We start from the raw sequence: 20,542 nt of genomic DNA on the forward strand, positions 1-20,542 counted from the left end.
AACAGGAAGCGGATCCTTGGTTCTATTCACGTGAAAGTACGCCAAGAGTCAGTGGTCAGACAGGAGAGGGATTCATCAGTGAAGAGAACATTCGATCATTGTTTCACTCTCTAATCTCTATGATCTCTGCACCATCCTAAACGAATTTTTGTTGGAAGAAGTCAGCTGGTTGCAAACAGCAGGTCTTCTTGTAAACGAACCAATCTCATGAAGACTTCTGGAAACAATAATCCTTGAAACTCGGGTTTCCTGTGGTCGCATCGAGGTCACGGTAGAATAAAAAAGCTGTAGCATACCTCTTACGCCTCACTGTAAACAACCAATACCAAACTTCGTTGGCCATTGAGCTTCTTGGTCGACGTACGTCAATCTTTCTCTCGACAGATCCGGAATTCTGGAATTACTTCCCTAAATAGTACACGACGCTGGACGTTATATTTAATTCTCTACAAATTTAGATTTGAGACTGGCCTGCTTCAAGTCTCCCCGCTATTCACCACTTCACCTAAGCGTTGATGGTTACTGATATTTGTTGTTTGGAATTAAACTGAAAGAATCGGTTAAGATTACTGCAAAAACGCCAAGAAATTTGCCAAGATGTACGAATGAACAAAATGCAGATTTTACACGCACGCTTGTAAAGTTTATTTCCCCTACTAGCACTACCCCCTCACACGTATAAACTTACAATTTGACGCATTCGAAATTTGTTTGTTTCGAAGCAGAAGTTTTACATTTCACTAAGTTGTTTTCAAGAAAATTCAACAAAATATGCAGTCTTAATTTTGAATATCAGTGTAGTTAGAGAATAATAGTTATTTTAAGAATTTTCGAATAAATTTGAAAATAAAATGATATTCTAAGAATGTATAAAAAATTGATATTATATATTGAATCAGGTTTGGAAATCTACAGATCTAAAGTAGATGGAACAGCATAAAAAGTGTAAGAAACAGAGGAATGACGAAAAAAATTGCACTTAGTATTTTCAACAGCTAAGTAGGAATACATTTTCCTACTCATTAATATTTAAAAATCCTCGTAAAAGTTTAAAAGTCTCTAAAATGGATCTCACCAAGGATATTGAATGATTTTAGCATGAAGGACTCATCAAACTTCGCCTCCTTCCCCAAGTCCCAAGGGTCGAGACCACATTAGTATAGGCCTAATTTAGAGGCAAGGTTTTGGAAAACACTTGAGTTTCAATTTTTTTTCTAGTCACTTTGACCTCCTATAGTAAAACATTTTTAGTATTTTGACCAATTTGTCTGCTGGAAGTTCAACATAGTGCAGTTTAAATTTGGTAAATTTTTTTGTTTAAGGAATTAGTCCGGTGAATCTACGGCACTAGTGTACGCAACAGACTACAGAGAATGACAGAATACGAAATTTGAAAGAGGTTTGCAAATAAGTTAGAGGGTAGCAAGATTGCAGAAAAAGGTAGTTTTAATTTTTTTATTTCTCTAAATCTATTTAAACAATTCCGTTAAAATTTGGATATTTTCATTCAAAATTACATAGTTTGAAATATAGCCGACCGGCCTGTGTAGGGGGCAAGGAACTGTCCTTCCATCAGAAAGGTTCTGGGTTCGAATCCCGGGCAAGGCATGGATGTTTCTTTCTCTCTATCTGTGTTCTATGTCCTTTCTCCTTTGTGTGTGAATGTGACCGGCCCTATAAACGGGTTGTGGTAGTGTGACGTGGGCGATGCTGCTCCACCGCCGTGGCTTCTCCACAAGTGCCCACTGGGTAACGAAAGGAGAGTTAGCACTTCTTGCACTTTCTGTGGCCAATGGACAATAGTTCCAAGTGGTCGCCATTAAAAAAAATAAAAAAAAGTTTGAAATTTAACTTTCTGACTACACATGTTTCATATCTTGCTCATAGTGGCTTGGAGCTTATAATCGCTGTATACAGAAACTTTACTTTTAAAATACTTGTTTATTTAAAAAAAAATTTAAATAGATAGTGGCAAACTTCGCGAGTTTACAAATTAGTTATTGCTTCATTTTGAAACTTTTTTTTAATCTGATGACAGTATTTCAAAAATTAATAAATTTAAATAAATAAATTATGTATTTTTGAAACTAATAAATATTGAAATATTTTCTTCGAATTAGAAAAAGTTTGAAAAAAAAAAAACAAGAACTAGTTTGCAAATTCATGAAATTTGCGCTATATACTTTTTTTTTGAATTTTTTTTCAATCTTTTTCTAATTTGAAAAAATTCGAAAATTCGAAAAAAAAGTATATAGAGCAATGTTTTTTAAAATTAGAAAAAGTTTGAAAAAAAAAACAAGAACTATTTTGTAAACTCATGAAATTTAAAATGAAGGAATAAGATTTTTAACAACCAAGTATTTTACGCATCAAGTTCGTGTCTACTACGAGCTATAACTACAAAGTCACCATTCAATACTAGTAGCAATATTTTATTAGTTACAGATTTAACTAAACCGTTGAAACAAATCTCCTACACAAACACTTAAAACAAAACTTTCTAAGACATTTTAACAAATTATATAAATTAAGAGTATATTGAGAAAACTTTTTCTCTACTGAGCTAAATGAAGTACACTCTATAACAAAAAAATCGAAGCACCAAGAAGCAATCAGCTGATTGTTTTGAAATTTCATATGCATGAATGTTTTGAACAGATATGGCTGGAATGATGCCGACTGGGGACGTATAGTCTATAGCGACGAATCCCGTTTCCAACTCTGTCCTGACAATCATCGAAGACGTGTTTGGAGACGCACAGGGCAGAGGGGGGATCCTGCCTTCACTATTGCACGCCACACCGACCCTCAACAAGACATTATGGTCTGGGGTGCCATTTCCTTTGACAGCCGGACCCCTTTGGTCGTCATTAGAGGTACACCTAGTGCACAGCGGTACGTCGACGACATCCTAAGACCTGCTTTGCTACCGTTCTTTTTGCAGCACCCTGGGCTGGTTTTTCAGCAAGACAATGCCAGACCACATACGGCACGTGTTGATATGTAAACGTATGCTACGTGTTGTATGCACGTGTAAATACGGCACCTTGCTGTCTGCAAGCTTGTCAAACACTTCCTTGGCCTGCCAGATCACCAGATCTCTCTCCCATCGAGCATGTCTTGGATATGATGGGAAGACGATTGCATCTGGCACGGAATGCTGATGATCTCGTTCGACAATAGGATAGAATTTGGCAGGAAATACAGCAAGAGACCATCCGGGAGCTTTATCGGTCTATGCCACGCCGTGTGGCAGCTTGTATCCAGGTTAGAGGCGGGTCAACACCTTACTGAACTTGTTACTGTAACTCTGCAATAAATTATTCAATTCTTCTGAAATTTTAATTATTTACTATTCTGTACATTGTCTTCCTATCCATTAATTTTCGTTTCAATCGGACAATTCCTTCTTGGTGCATCAATTTTTTTTTGTTTTAGAGTGTAGTTTAAACTGTCAGTGGTGTGAAATTTTTACCACCATTAAACTTCAGGAAACACGTTTGCTGATATCCAAAGAGAGGAATTTTTAGATTCATATTTCACATCACAGAAATGAAATCCGAATCCTTTTACGTATCTTATTTCTCCTTTTATCCAAGGGAATGGGAGGACCATCAAAGTTATGACTTTGGATGCGCAAGAGGGATTTTTATTTCTGTTTTCGAAATTTCTAAACTATCCAAACGATTCCGTTACACTTTAAATTCTGTCCTTTACAATTACGTAGTTTCAATTAAAAGGACAATTACTTCATGCGTCAGTCCGGATACGACAAGCCGGATTAGGAATGCTGAAACCCAATCTACGAGCCACAATTTTTGAACTTCAAGATTACACATATTTCATGTGTTGCTCATTAGTTTTAGAAATATTTTTTTTCAAATTAAAAAAAAAAGTTTTAAAAATTAAACAAGAACTAGTTTGTAAACTGATGAAGTTTGCACCTATTTTTAACAACGTAATATTTTTTTAATCAAGTTCACGTCAAAGTGGACCGAGTTATAAGTTCACACGCACCATTCAATATTAGTAGCAATAATTTATTAGTTCCAGATTTAACTAAACATTTGAAACAAAACTCCCACGCAAAGACGTAAACGAAACAAAACTTTCTAAAACATTTTACCAAACTATATAAATTAAGAGTAAATTGAGAAAAGTGGTCAAAACTTTTTCTCTTCTGAGCTAAATAAAGTATTTTAAACTGTCAGTGGTGGGAAATTTATACCACCATTAAACTTCAGGAAACACGGCTGCTGATAGCCATAAGAAACAGGGGAATTTTTCGATTCATATTTCACATCACAAAAATGATATCCGAATCCTTCTATGTATCTTATTTCTTCTTTTATCCAAGGAAATGGGAACACCATCAAAGTTTTGACTTGGGATTCACAGGAGGAATTCTATTTCTGTTTTCGAAGTTTCTGGGGGGCACTTCATTTAATATATATTTTACTTATGTATAATGACAGTGGAAATGGAATAAATACAAATATATTTTCATGTATCAAAATAATGAAAGCATTTTGCATCGAAAACTGAATGAAATATCCATTTTGTTTGTATTACCCCCATGATTTAAAGTGGAGTTTATCTAATCCTGGACAAATTGCTAAAAGCGTCAACATTTCTTCTTTGATTAACTTAAGACGAAATTTGTGGGGAAAAAATTGGTTTTAGCCATTTGAAGCAGAAATTTTAGTAATTTTTTTTATTTTGTATTTATTTAGGTCAAATTAAGTGAAATTATTATATTTGGCATTGTAATAATTTATGGCTATAAAATACAGTATGAAACACCGGAGTCTTTATCTGCGTTCAATGTAAAATCATCCAATCACGGCTCACTTCCAAACAATTATTTTTTTTCAAATTTGCACTCATTAGAAGTTATCTAGATCTAAGTGAAACAGTCATTCATCGTTGAAATTTCTCCAATTTACCAAAAAAATTAGTTATTGATAAATTTTTAAATACAAATGAAAAAAAAATTAAAACTTATTTTTCTGGATTTCATATTACAGGACAAATTTAATTCCGATAATCTAACAGTTTTTTTTAAGAAACTATTAGACTGTTTTCCATAATTAAAAATACCGAAATAATTTTTTGCTTGTAACTAGAGAGTCAGAAAAAATATATATAAGGGGACATCGGTGTCTTATCTGCAACAAAGAATAAGACAAAATTTTCGTGAAAAAAATTATATTATCAAGTTTATTTTATTTAAAAAATAATGGTTTTGTTTCATGGAGTGTCAAAAAAATATCTAAATTTAAATATAATAAAAATAACAATATCTAGAAAAATCTAAAAATAAAAACAAAATTGTCTAAAACTCACCAACTAAAGTTTATCTAAAATTGAGTACCTAGATAAAAGCATCAACTTTCCTTTTTTGTTTAATGGTAAGACAAATTTTCAGAAAAAAATTGGATTTATCGTATTTATTTTATTTAAGAAAATTCATCAAAAATAAAGAATATTTAAAACTTATGGGAAAATAAAAAATATCAAAAAATATAATCTAAAAGTAAAACTTTGTGAAACAATCAACAACTGAAATCTACCTAAAACTGCGAATATGTTGCTGAATGCGTCAACTTTTCTTCTTTGTTTAAAACTACAACAGAAGTTTTTTTAAAAAATTGGATTTATCAGATTTAATTTATTTAAAGAAAAAGAATATGATTGTTTCATAGAATAGAAAAAAAAATTAGTTAGCATTAAATTATTTTTATTCCTTTTCAAAGAAAATATCGAAGTAATTACCTGATTCTACCTGTTTTAGAGTGCGATATTGTAAGGCCAAATCGTCAAGTATAAAATACATATACTACTACGACCTCTAAGACCTCCACTCTCATATTCTTCTTTGTTTTCTTTTTAAACTCCTTTTTGCGTTACAAACATAGTATCTAGCACCATTCAATTTTGTTGCCTTGATATTGCTTTATTTTGTATTAAAAACAGAAAACGAATATCTTTCGTAGTTACAAAAAAATTATCATCCATGGATATTGTATTGATTATACATTTAACAGAGAGTAGTAAATAACAATATAGTAATTAAATTGATCAGAGTAGTAGCAACAAAAAATACTGCTAAAAATTAGAGGACAAATTTAAAATCTATATGTTCATGCATTACACTTAGTGCAAATAGTCCATTGCTATAAATGATGCCATACATTTTTACAATATTTTGTACCCCCTTTTCTTTCTTGTCACAAATATTATCGTAATCCTCTCCCCTCTTTGGCCACATGTCAGACTTCATTATATAAACATATACTAGCAGTTCAGAACCACAACTCTTTTTATATTTTATAGATTATATTTTAAATTTTACTTTTAAGCTTTAACTACATTTTTAAATGACATTTGTGAGCATAATAATAATGAAACGTGTACTTATTTTAATAGGGGAAAAACTAAAAAATATAAAACAAAATTAAAATATTTAATATAGTGGTTTTAAATATTTTTATTTTAGCAAAAAAAGGAGAAATGGCACACTTCTTGTTACCCTTTACTCTCTTTGTCACAAACTGTCATAATTTCACGAACCTCCTCTCACCCCTTCCAGTATGACATTTATGGACGAACCCTTATTATTATTTCCCTTTATTTCAAATTACGTTTTCAATCATTATATGAATACCTAGCCTTCAATTAATGGAATGAAAAAAACAATATTTTTTTTCTGCAGTAAAACTTCAAAAAAAAATTTATTGCGATCTATGTATACACAAGCATTAAATAATTTAATAACAGCTTTTCAAACTCTATAAATAAGAAATAATGAACCAAGAATTGAAAAATCACTAGTAAATTTTAATGTATAAACAATTTGGGGTTTGAAATAATCCAAAGTACTTGTCATAATGTAAGTAAAAATGTTCTAAAATGATGAAAAATTCCCTTCGAAAGATTTACGTTCAATATTCACTTAAACTTTAAAAGAAAATACATTATAATAAGTGAATTTCTTTCCTAAACTCCTCTTATAAATCATATGCACACATTCTTAACATTATTATCTTCTAGAAAAAATACAACTTACATATCTTTCAAATTTTTATTTTCTACGCATCTTTATTCTAATACACGACTGATGGTTTTGAGAGAAAAATGGCAAAAAATATTTTAAGTTCCCCCAGAGTAAAGTTTTGTGAGAGTTAAATTTAGAAAAGAATCGTCTCTCTTCAAGACGGAAGATAATATAGAAGGAAACAAGGAAAATCAATCGAAGGTATAGGTAAGGAATGCTGTTGAATGTGAATTTTTTTTTCTTTTATCCTTATGCAGCATGCACCTAACTTTCAGCTCTCTTGGCCCATGTCGTTTTTTTCTCACTTTTCTTTAACTGTCACTTTTGACATTTAACTTGAGGGAAGTAAATAGCTGAGATAAATAAAATATTTTTTTATGGAAAGATATGCGATTTTTTTTTAAGAAAAAAATAATTTTAGATATTCGTGAATAATGTGAAATGAATTGTTTAGTGACTTAAAAGGCTTGATAACTTAAAATTTTTATAACTAGAAAATAAATTTAAAAGATATTTTAATTTTTTTATGTTTTAAATTTATTTTTATGTGTTTATTTTTATTAATAAATTATACATATTGTTTTCATGTATCTACTTTTTTTCTATATTTATTTCCTATTTATGTACTTATTATATATTTATATATAACAATAATTTAACGTATTTTTGGCTGACATTTTATTGCAGTTTTAAATTTTGTTTCATTTTTTTCCTACTTCAAATAATATTTATGTTCTATTTCCTTCATTTTTTGGTGGTTATTTTATGTTCTATTTTCCTTCAAATTCTTGAAAAAGAAAGAGAAAAATAAAACATTAAAAATTAAACTCTGCAGAAATAACATAAATAATTTTATAAAATAAAAAAATAAAGAAATATTTCATACACGAGTTTTATTTAAATTGTGATTTATATTCTAGATCAAACTATAAGTAAAATGCACCTTCGAAAATCATTACAAACTTATACAGTGAAAAAAACTATGATCAGAACTACTACAATAAGGTAAAATTTAACGTATTTCTAGCTCTGTAGAAAAACCAAAAAGCTTAATACATTTTACCAAAGCGCTTCGATAATGATCTTGGTAAAATTAACATTATAATATGGTTGTGTGGTAAAATTTGATAACTTCTTCATGCTACCTTAGAGTACCGCACAAAAACCTTTTATAAAGTTAGATTTACATTTCTGTTTCATATTTTTAACTAAATGAGGGTTAATAACAGCTATAATCTTGAAAACTAGAATTTCCGATAAGCCGTTATCATTTAGACGGAAAAGGTACCAAATTAATAGTTTAAATACCGTATATTTTCCTTTTTATTACCGAAATTATGTTTTAAAATTTTATTTTATTATTTTATCTTATTTTAGTACTTTATTTATTGTATTTTTTATTATATTATTTAAAAAAAAACTAGAATTGTTATTATTATGCATTATAGTGATTTTAATAGAATTTTTTTTCTTCTAATTTTAAGGACTTTTACTGTGAATGCATTTCAGAAAAGATCTGAAAGCTATTTTTTTCTTTCCTTGGGTTCTGATATTTTCTGTATAATTTTTAGCTGCTTATGCACCAGACTTTTTTTTACTACATGGTTAATTCTTACAGAGCACGTTATATTTTCTTATGAAGTACTGTTGTAGAAAATAATTCATTTTAGAATATTTGAAGACAGTAAAATATTGAAATGACGTGATGATTCAGGGCAGAGTGCATTCTCCTCCCTATGAGGCGACCCAGGTCCGAAAACCCATGATGGCTTGTGAATTTTCAAAAAACTGATGCCGATAGAATGCTAGCCCCTTTTCATCGAACTTACCGCGGCACTTTTGCGGTTTTCTTCTCCCAGTAACATAAATTTAGCAGTGATTTTGCCATAAATCTATCATGGATTAGCGAATAAATTATTACACAAATATTTGCAATTGGACGTAAAATGAAAGACTTTTTTAACTAGAGGATAAAAAGCCTATGCACTTTTGCATCAAATAATATGACTATCAATGACGTTCAATCAGAATTTTCCAATGTAGAACCTATATTTTCAAAATGACATATAAAAGCTAAAACTAAACAATCTTCTTATAATGTACTGAGTTAAAATACCTTTTAGAACTTTAATTTCCCAGAAATACTTTTGTGATCTTTGCAAAAGGAAGACCATGTTAATATCTCTCATAAAATACCATTGCAGTTGAAATACTGATACACCCAAATTTCATTTTGAAATAGTTGGCGACAGTAAATTATTTTAAATAAATACTCAGGCCAAAAAAAATATAAGCAATAATTTTAAAAGTGTAATAGAATTCTTTTGAAGATTTGTAAGAAAACACTTATGGCGAAAGGGTAAACATAGATTTTCTAACCTACAAGACTTAAAAGCAGATAACCCGATTTATTCTCAATGCAATAGAGGCTTGGGAAATTTATTAGCGGCTGACAAGAACCGAACAAACCCCTTCTAGAAAAGAAATCGTCTTCGAAGATAGGAAATTCGATAGAATGCTTTTTTTTTTTTTTTAGAAGCCGCAAAGAATATGGGTTTTGGCTTATAGCGTGATATTTTGCTCTCCAAATAAAATAAAATAGTTCAGCTAAGTTAAAGTTCTGTTGTCAAACTTCGTTCGATGGTGTATATCTTACATTTGAATAAATTTGGGAGAATGTAAATTTTCATGTCAAACCTGTTGAATCATTTATATTATAGGAGTATTCGTTTACTCATCATCTGCATGTATAAAAAGAGCTTTTCCTTTTTTTTAAAGAGGATAATCGAAAAAAGTGTGATTTAAATTCGGTATTTAATGTTCAAAATAGTTAATCAAAATTTATCGAAAAATTCGCGAAAAAATTATTTTTTTGTTCAGACACTAATTTGTCTCAAATAATAATCTCGAATTTGTCCGATTGCTTTCAATTATTAGATTTTCTTCGATTCCAAATTGCAATATTTGAAAAGGGTTCAAAATCTGTATACCTTATAATTTAAATGTGTTTAACTGTAATAAAATTATAAATAATTATTAAAAAGTTTTTTGATAACTCATTTTCTGATTGTAAAATTTTAGAACTGCTTAAAATGTTTAGATTATTTTGAAAATTTCCAAACATATGTCAAATTAAAAAAAATATTATCTAACTAAACCATTAGGGTCATATTATCAATGTTGTGGCTAACTCCCTGATTTGCTCATAAATCCAAAAATACCAATTACTTTTTTGTGGTATATATATATATATATATATATATATATATATATATATATATATATATATATATATATATATATATATATATATATATATATATATATATATATATATATATATATATATATATATATATAATGTCAATCTGCCGCAGATATATACGCAGAAAAATGCAAATAAGTGTTATATTAGTAGAATATAAGCATAGTATTTAAATTAGCACATTTATTGTTGCATTTCTTAGTGTGAACATCCGAAGGCAAAATTTGATTTTAGTGTTGGGATGACCGATTAGTCTTGAAAATGTCAGTTATCGATAAATATCTATTGATATATTTTTTTAAGTACTCAATTTTAATGATTCGAACAGCTAATCTTAAAGGTGCCAACTAATAATTTCATATGACATTTTAAGTTACGAAATGAGATACAATAACTCACTTTATCTGAATAAACATGCATTTTGTCGACGAATTTGTATTTTTAACCCTCACTAAATGAGAGGCTTCCTCAATCTAGAAAATACGGTCCCCAACAGTTTATACAGAAGAACGGTCAGAGGTTTGGAGTCCTTAATGATATTTTAAATGAAAAAGCACAAAATTTGAACTAAATCGGTTAACTAATTCTCTAGAAATAAAATTTTAAAAACGACAGTTAAAAATTAGAAAACTCAGAAACTATTCGAAAGACTCTATTCCGAATTTTGAATTTTAGCAATTAAAATTATTTTCCTAACAGCGGTGTGAAAACTAGTATAACTTACAATTCAAAATTTGTTATATAAAATAATAGTAAATAAATGTATTTTATTTCATAACCAGCATTGAACATCTGATCCTATTCTGAGTTTACGATTAGCAATTTTAACCTCCTTTGTAGCCTTACAATTTTGAACTGCGCCCAGAAGACCAGGGAACTCTTAGATAAAGCATTGAAGCAAATTAGTTTCCGTGGAGGGCTTTTTCATGGAATTTATCCGTATTTACATTACATGGAGAGGAAAACCACGAAAACTTCTCACGGTTAATCAAATGGCAAGGGATTTCTAGCCCATAATAATAAATAGTTAAAGTTATTTCTAACGTGAAATTATTTTATATAAACAAATATTCAATTCACTTAAAAAGTTCTCTATGGCGAAATGCGCAAAAAGTAAAATAACATTATGGAGAACTTCCCACCATTCTCCTACTTAAAGTATCTGACTGGTTTCAACACTTTTTTTAAAAGGCTTAATTAAAATTTTAATTTTATGTTTGATAAGCAGGAGTCATAAAATTACAAATTTAAATTAAAGTTTAAAAGCTTATAAATATTTCTCTAAATAAGGCCAGTGTAAAGCTTACAGCAAATTGTAATGCATAAATTTAAAAAATAAAAATTTCTAGATCAAAAATGTGATTATTTGTGTTTTGAGCGAAAACCTGAAAAAAATTTAAAAAAAAAAAATAAAATAGAGCTAAATGCATTGTTAAATATTTAATTTTTTAAGAAAATTCTGAATATTTTTGCGTAAAACTATAGAAAAAAAATAAAGACTTCGACCTTAGCTTTTATTTTAAGACATTGCTAACATTATGCTAAATCTACATTAAAGAATTCAATGATATTTTTTTTTTATAATGTGTGTTAGCGTAACAAAATTTTCTCTCCATCATCGTTTTTCAGAATACGTATTAGAGATGAAAGAAAATTCTAAAATATAAGAAAATTCTGACAAAAAAAATAGTTTCAATAATAATTTATGAAAAAAAAAATTTCTTTTCTCAAAAAATAGAATTTATTCATCTAAAAAAATGGATCAATTACTCAAGGCAAAACAAAACAAAAAAGAAATTTAATACTGTTTCTGCGTGTTTACTTCCGGTTTTGGCTTCGTCTATCAACTTAAGACAAAACAACTGTAATTCCATTTCTAAAATTCGGAAAAATAAAAAACTGAAAGAAGTTTGAAAAGCTAAAGAACAAAAATTAAAATATGGACATAAAAAGAAAATCGAAGTTTTCGACGAAATTGCCCACTTCCCACGCAGTCCGAACTTTAACTGTTGTGAATATTCTAGATTGCAGCTACCTCTCATATTTTGAGGGTAAAGAATACAAAACCGCCGGACGAAGGTTTCTTCGTTCATAGACACTAAATCCCCCCCAAAAGAAAAAAAACAGAAAACGTAAAAATCAAAAATCAATTAGCAATAATTCCTAAGGCATTTCATTTAATCCTTTATTTATTTATTTTTATTTTTTTAACGGAAAAAAACACAGAAGAAATGAACTAGACAGGGTCGCGCAGTTTTAGTAAATCATCACACAATTAGAAAAGAACCACTTTCAAAATTACATGGAATATCCATAATTTTTTATCTGAAATGTTGCTTTTTATATTTATCGCGAAATCTTTATAATCCTGATATTCCTATATTTATTATCATCATCTAATTTTGACAACAAATCACATTTCGATTTATCGAATTCAATTTCTAGAAATTACTGGAAAAATTATCTAGCGCAGTGGTTCTCAAAAGCTGGTCCGCGGAAATTTAACGCATTGTGGAAGAGCTGCAGTGGTTCCGAATAATCGAAGTTTTTTTTTTCTTCTTTTCCAATAATGATTTTTAAAACCAGTATTTATACTTAAATCTAATTATTTATTTAATATTTCGGTTGTTTTTAAGAAATTATTTAAATGAAATGTCATTAAAAAAAATAGAAATATATTTTTAAAAAAATCATCGATATTTTTAAAAAAACATATGCATAAATTGCATTAGTATTTCTCATCTAAATTTTTTCAGTTGTAAAAAAAATGACTAAATTCAACAAAACAGAACTATCAACTATGTTCTTTTCCGGTTTCACTTCAATGAAATCTGATTATTTTTTTCAGCTCAACTATACAACAAAAAAACGAATTCTGAACTAGGCCTAGAAGCAGCTCTTGATGTGAAAATTCTAAACCGACTACGATAATTTCAAGACTATGATTTATACTGCGATAAAAAAAAATTTCATCCTTTTTTTTATTTTATTTTATTAGCTGCATTGTACATTCGACTCAATTCTGAGTTTACGACGATCTATGTTTAACTCACCAACCTTATAATTTTGAACCCAATCAAAAAAAGGGAACTCCTGGGACAAACGAACCATCTTGCAGATTTTTTTAAGGTTGAAATCCGCATTTGCGTTACATAGAGAGAAAAACCACAAAAACCTCTCACAATCAGCCAGACAGCAAGGAAATTCTAACCTATGATGCGTCTACCACAGAGAATATGTTACGCTAGCACTTTGGTCGGTGCGAGCCGAGAACAGAATTCGTATCAACCAGCCACTGCTGAAATTCAATCCTGGGATACCTCATTGGGAGGCGAATGCTTTTTCAAAATAATGTGTTTTCTTTTTCATTGGTTTATACGTTCACATTTGCTAGTGAACACATTTGCTTTGAATATTATTTTATTATTGTTATTGCTATTATTTTATTAATATTATTATTTTACCTATTATTATATTACTTTTTATTATAGTATTGCTTTATTGTAATTTATTATTTGCGATAAAATTTGACAAGAATTGAATTTGAATTTGAATTTTCAATTGCTATTCGCTATTTATTATATTATATTATATTATATTATATTATATTATATTATATTATATTATATTATATTATATTATATTATATTATATTATATTATATTATATTACATTACATTATATTATATTATATTATATTATATTATATTATATTATATTATATTACATTACATTACATTACATTACATTACATTATATTATATTATATTATATTATATTATATTATATTATATTATATTATATTATATATCAATGTTCCGCTAAAAGAATGTCGAGTATTTAAGGTTTCATAGCAGAACAAAAATAGTGAATCACTAATCTAACGGACATTTTGGCTCGTTTGCATCTGGAAATTTCTGAGTGATTTATAGCAAAAAACCGGAAAATATCAAAATGGGAGGATTAGGTTACAGCTGGCATAGAGATATTTAAAGATTTAAAATAGAAATTAGCGTAAAAGAAAGTAAAATTTTTAGTATTAATAATAAGATAATTAGTAATTAATAAAAAATGTGCAAACATAAAATCACATCAACTGAACTAGCTAATTAGCATATTTTAGTTTGGATTTAGTTATAGATCAAAACAACAAATCCAGCAATAGATCAAAATTTATCCAAAATGTTCACTTTTTGCGCACTATACAGTTAGATACAAAGTAGAAAATTGATAAACTAACAAACGTGCAAATAAATAATTTAATAACAAAGCAAAGTAAATTAATAGCACGTCGAAACAAATATTGATCTTTAAAACACTAAATATAATAATGATAAGATTAGAGTGCAACGCAGCGAATCTCCTTTTAAGGGAAAATAACATTAGCTATAAGAGTATAAGAATAAAAAAAAAGAAATTTTTCCTAAAGACAAAATAATTACCATTGACGCGATTGAAATCCTAGAGAACGTTTGGAAAATTCAATATTGGAAGGCAAATGTTGCTATAATGAAAACAAAATCGAATTAAGAAAACGCACAGGCCTTTCATTGATTTTCGCCATAAGTATTCTACCCTCAGGAAAATTAATATGCAGAAACGGAAACAAGGAAAATAGAAATATTTTCTACACGAAAGGCTTCTTTAAGGGATAGAATATGCTTCATAAAAAACAACATAGATTTGCTTTTGTATTATTTTTTATGAAAAAGAAATGGTTAAGATAAAAAGAAAACTACTTAGATTCTGAAACTGATAAAAATGCCATAAGTAATGAGATGAATTGAAGAAATCTTTAAAGAAGGTGTGCCAAAAAAGAATAAAACATAAACTCTATAAAATGGTATGTTCTTAAATCAATGTACTAAAGATTCATTAAAATTTATAAAGATGCATTGAAATTAGTTTATCAATAAATTTATTGATGTAGGACGCATTGACGTAGAAACATAAAAATATTCCACTTATTTGTAATCCCGTTTTAAATCCTTCTAGTCAATAAAAAATTTTTAAAAAATTTAAATACTGAAGTTCATAAATACCATTTTCTGCATAAAATAAAATAAAAACTTCGAAAGATTATTAAAATGTGAAATAAAATAATAAATTAATAAATTGTTTACTATACAAATGCCTTATGATCAAAAAAATAGATAATTTGGGATAAATTTATGATTTTATTCATATCAAAATAAGATAAAAAATAAAATTAGAACCTGTATCTGTATATTAAAAAAAAAAGGTGCATACGCATCAAGCCTAGTTTTAGACTAGACAAAGAAATTTTTTCCTCTATGGCGCTGCAGCACGCGAAAACCCTTTTTTAAAACAGAGAAAAAAAGAAGTATGGTTAAAACTTGCAGAATATAGCAAAATTCAGTGTTCTTCTGGCAGCAATAATAACAGTAAAATATGGTTAGATAAATACATAACCATATTTAATTGCTATTCGTTATTTAATATATTATATTATTGTTTTATTTATTATATTATTATTGTTATTACTATTATTTTATTAATATTATTATTTTACCTGTGATTATAATACTATTTATTATAGTATTGCTTTATTGTAATTTATTATTTGCGATAAAATTTGATAAGTATAGTAATTGCTATTCATTATTTATTAGATTATATTATATTATTGTTTTATTTGTTACATTATTATTGTCATTACTATTATTTTATTAATATTATTATTTTACTTATTATTACATTACTATTTGTTATATCATTGCTTTATTGTAATTTATTATTTGCGACAAAATTTGATAAGTATAGTAAAATTTGGTAATTTTATCATGATACCTTAGAGCATGGCATAGAAGCCATTTCAATTTTGTATTTTTTTACTAACTGTGTGGTAGTAATAAGAACTATAATCTTGAAAACCGCAGATTCCGTTGAACCGTTAACATATGAACGAAAAAATTACCAGATAAATGGCTTAAATACCATATATCTTATTTTTTATTTCCAAGTGTTGGTGTGTAGGTTCAAAGATATATGTTTTTAGACTTTACCCAACTCAAACCTATGAAAAATATTAGATTGTTCCATATAAATTTCTCTATTCATATGCAGATTTTTAAGGTGATATAAATATTTTACTTTTTATACTCCTTTTATATAGCTTCATAAAAGTTCTGGATTCGAAATCATTTGTTTATCAGTTGCACAGAAAATTTAAATAAAAAGAGTGCTTTGGCATAAAAATGTCATCAAATGCTTTGCATGATTTCCATCAAAGACCAAAACTTCAAAGATAGTAGATATTTAATTAAAACAAACTGGCATGGATTAGAATTTAAATTTGTAATATAAATCAAAATATGATAACTAGTTCATTTGCTAATTGTTATATTTTTTAAATAGTACTTCGCTATCGGAGCAATTTGCATGTATAGTAATCACTGCTTTTGGTTTTATTGTTATAGCCTACTATTTTCAATTCAAGCGTTTGAAAGAAATTTTGAAAATAAATTCCTCCTATGTTTATTAAGACAAAAAATATTTATCGTTTATAACATTTTACATACTAATTTTTTTTAGCTAAATAAGCTTATTCATTAAAATAGCAGATTTAATTGATATAATTTAAATTTGTTGCGTTCTGTAATACTATAAGTTTTTGGCATTCAGAACAAAGGAATACTATATTTCTTTCAAAATATTGAAATAATAAAAATGCATATGCTTTTTAATTAAAAATGTTGCATGGCAGAAACATTTTAGAAACTAATTATGCAAAATTTTTTGCCCGTTTAATATAGCCTTTGTCTATTATTGATACCACCATTTTCACCGAACTTCCTCAGAAATCTATCCTTTGTTGCAAAAATATTTTTTTTAAATTGCTAATTGATATCAACGTCTGGAATTCGAACAAATATTGAGTACAAAGAGTTTATTTAAATATATAACGAAACATGAGAAATATGAATTTTTGTTTGAATAGTAAGCAATTTATTTAAATAAAATTCAATGTATTGACATGTTATGAAAGTCTTTTAATAAGTAATTCTAACTAATAAAACAAAAAACAAATTATCTTAACAGAAATGACAATTATGTACCATGCCCAAAAAGTAATTGGACCACTCTTACAACTTTTGATCTAATGATCGGATTTTCACGTTCTAGGACTCAATCTTAATAGCTCTAGGGGGTGAACTCAAATATACTAATTAATTACTGCAGACGATATTTAAATTACGGAATCAGACATAAAAACATATTTTCTATGAATAAACATAACTATTTTTTAATGTATTCTGACTACCAATCCCCGAACTATAGAAGGAAACTATAATCGGAAATATGGTCCTAAAAGTTTGGTGAGGAGAGCGGTCCAAGGTTTAGAGTCTTTAATGTTAATTTTACTTTTTGAGTATTTTATCATAACTCGAAAATTTTTAAGATAAATTAAAAAGTTTTGTACACAATTATAAAATTTGGTCAATTCTTGGTTTTCAAATTTGGTTTTTTTATAGAATTATTCAAAAATAATTCCATAGAAAATATAACTTTTAGTAAATATTTGTTCATTTTTTTCATTTCATTTAATAATAGTCGAAAAAAGTTTGAGTTGTAAGGAACTAAATGTTTTTACATAATTTTAGAAAATTAAATTTTAGAAGGCAAAATACAAAATATGAGCGAAATTGGTCGAATGGCTCCAGAGAAATCTAATTTTAAAAAATATGACTTTACGTAAATAAATTTAACATCAAGGGATCCTAATTTTGGACCGCTCGCCTGACTAAATTATTGGGATCATATTACAAAACATAATTCTTGGATAAAGACTTGTTTCCAAAGATTTTCAATAATCAGAAAAGTAATTATGTAATATACAATAAATAAAAATGACTATCAAGTTATAAATTTATATATCAGCTGCAAATCATATAGAATATGAAATAATTTAATAAACAAAAAAAATTAATATCTGCACTGCAAAAATTGAGTGTATAGTTGCTATCATTTTTGTTGTGGAAATAAACTAAATACATTTTTAAATATAGAACTGCAGTTCTCGTGCCAAAAAAATTATATAATATTGGCAAAATAACAATTGTTTGTAAGAATTAGTGCTAATATATTACTAAAAATTTTCCTGTATTTCAGATGTTCTTGTATTTTTGCAATGAATCCATAAATTGACTCTAATGCGCTTGAAAATGTGTGTTGCCAGTAAGTAAACAAACAAAAAATTAATAAATAAATATATAATACTATAACAGGGAAAAAGTAAATGAAAATATGACTACATGTACTGTAGGAAGTTTAAGCTTACTTCAACACCAAAAATTGTGGCAAATATGCTCCAACATTTTTGCAGCGTATTTTCAAAAATAAATAAATGAAAATTAAAAAAAAATTCTAAATATATATATCTTATATATATATATCTGATTACCTTACAACAAAAAGATATAAATAGTATCGTAATAAGGCATAAGAGCTTTGACCAAAAGAAAAGTATAGATATCTGTTTCAGTTATAAGTAAGCATACATTTTAAACAGGTGTAAATTCAAAAAAAAAAGTTTTGTAAAGCGCATATTTGAAGATATTTATATATGTGTTCCGCAGGTGTAAATTCAAAAGGAGATGATTTTTAACAGATAAGGATTCAAAGACAAGTATACATTTTTGACAGGTGTATATTTAAAGCCAGGCAACCAATTTTCACTGGAGCAGATTCAAAAGCATGCACAAACTTTTGATTACCATAAATATAAATCGATATAGCATTAGTTAGCCAAACATATAACCCTGAATGTAATACCATTAGAATATTAGACATAAATGAGTAATCAAACGGTAAATATTTCATGTTTCAAGAAAATAGAAGTTATAAATCAAATAGAATCTATTGTTTGATTTCGCCAAAGAAAAGCTTCTTAGCACTTGCAGTTCCGATGATAAGATATAAGAGAGATCGTATCTCATCCTCGTGTTTAAGGTGCTTGATGTGTCTCCAGCACAACGGAAAAAAAGATTATCACAGACAGGAAAGAAATAATATTGAGAGCCTCTTTGCTTTTATTCCGTGAGAATAAGTCAGATAAAAAGTAAGGGAAGAACAGCATCCTAAAGTCGACAAATACTTATTTTGGTCTTCAAATTTGATGGACTAGAAATATTTATTTTGAATTCAATTCTTTTAAGGACAAAAGTTGATTTTTTTACTATTAGCTAGATGTAACGATTTTATATTTTTTACATTATAATCGTCGTTGAACAGCCTACCGAATTTTCAGTTTACGGTTACCAATGTTCAACTCCGTAGCCTTGTAATTTTGAGAACCCAATCCAGAAGACAAGGGAACTCCAGGATCAAGTATTGAGAGAAATTTGCCTTCGTGGAGGATTTTTTGATGGAACGCATTTGCGTTATATGGAAAGGAAAACCACGAAGACCTCCCACGGTTAGCCTGACAGAAAGGGAACTCGTGATCCGTCTGCCACTAAGGATATTCTACGTCACCACAGTGGTCTGCGCGAGCCGGGTGAGGAATTCGAATAAACCAGCCTTCGTCGGGATTCGAACCTGGTCCCCTGATTGGAAGGCGAGCGCTCTGTCCTCTGAGCCGCTATAGCTCAGATGTAACGATTTGTTTTCCTTACATAATTTAATAAATCATGCACTCGATTGAACTAAGTAACTATAACTCGATTGACCTAAATAATATTAATACTATTAAAATTCTAAAATTTATAATAGACGAAGCAATTATGCATGATTTGAAATAGAGAATGGTTTAAATTAAAGGTAGTATTATTAAAATACTAGTCAGCTTTACTTCAGCTTGCTTCTCCTGACAACCCTACTATTGCACAGTAAAAATTTTGGGATCGATTTACAGTAAAATGTACCGACATTTTGGGTTCATCCTCCTTAAAATCCATTTTACTATAAAGTCCATTTTATCGCAAAATTTTGTGCCGCAGTTTTTACTGTAATATTTCTTTAATTACACTAATTTTACAGTAAATACTATAAAATCTTTGTAAAAATTACGGTAATTAAATTCTTTGTTCCTTGAAAGTTTACAGTAAAAATAAATTTTACGGTACCATAATTTGATCAGGAATTTTTTAAAGTGTGGTACAGATTCATATATTTTCTTAATAGATTGTTACATAAAAATTGGGAATTGTTCAATCAAATGAACTCAAATTTTTATAGATTAATGCAGAATTGATTCC

At 28.2% G+C, this 20,542-nt stretch overlaps 1 protein-coding gene across 1 annotated transcript in view; it reads right to left on the reverse strand.

Moving 5' to 3' along the window:
• The window catches only part of LOC107436844 (cGMP-inhibited 3',5'-cyclic phosphodiesterase 3A), a 605,033-nt gene that overhangs the window by 382,733 nt on the left and 201,758 nt on the right, over positions 1-20,542 (reverse strand). The gene's annotated exons all lie outside the window — the stretch shown is intronic.

The sequence above is a fragment of the Parasteatoda tepidariorum genome, chromosome 6 (genome assembly GCF_982258835.1).
Source record: "Parasteatoda tepidariorum strain Cologne lab strain chromosome 6, Ptep-v5.0, whole genome shotgun sequence".
NCBI lineage: Eukaryota > Metazoa > Arthropoda > Arachnida > Araneae > Theridiidae > Parasteatoda > Parasteatoda tepidariorum.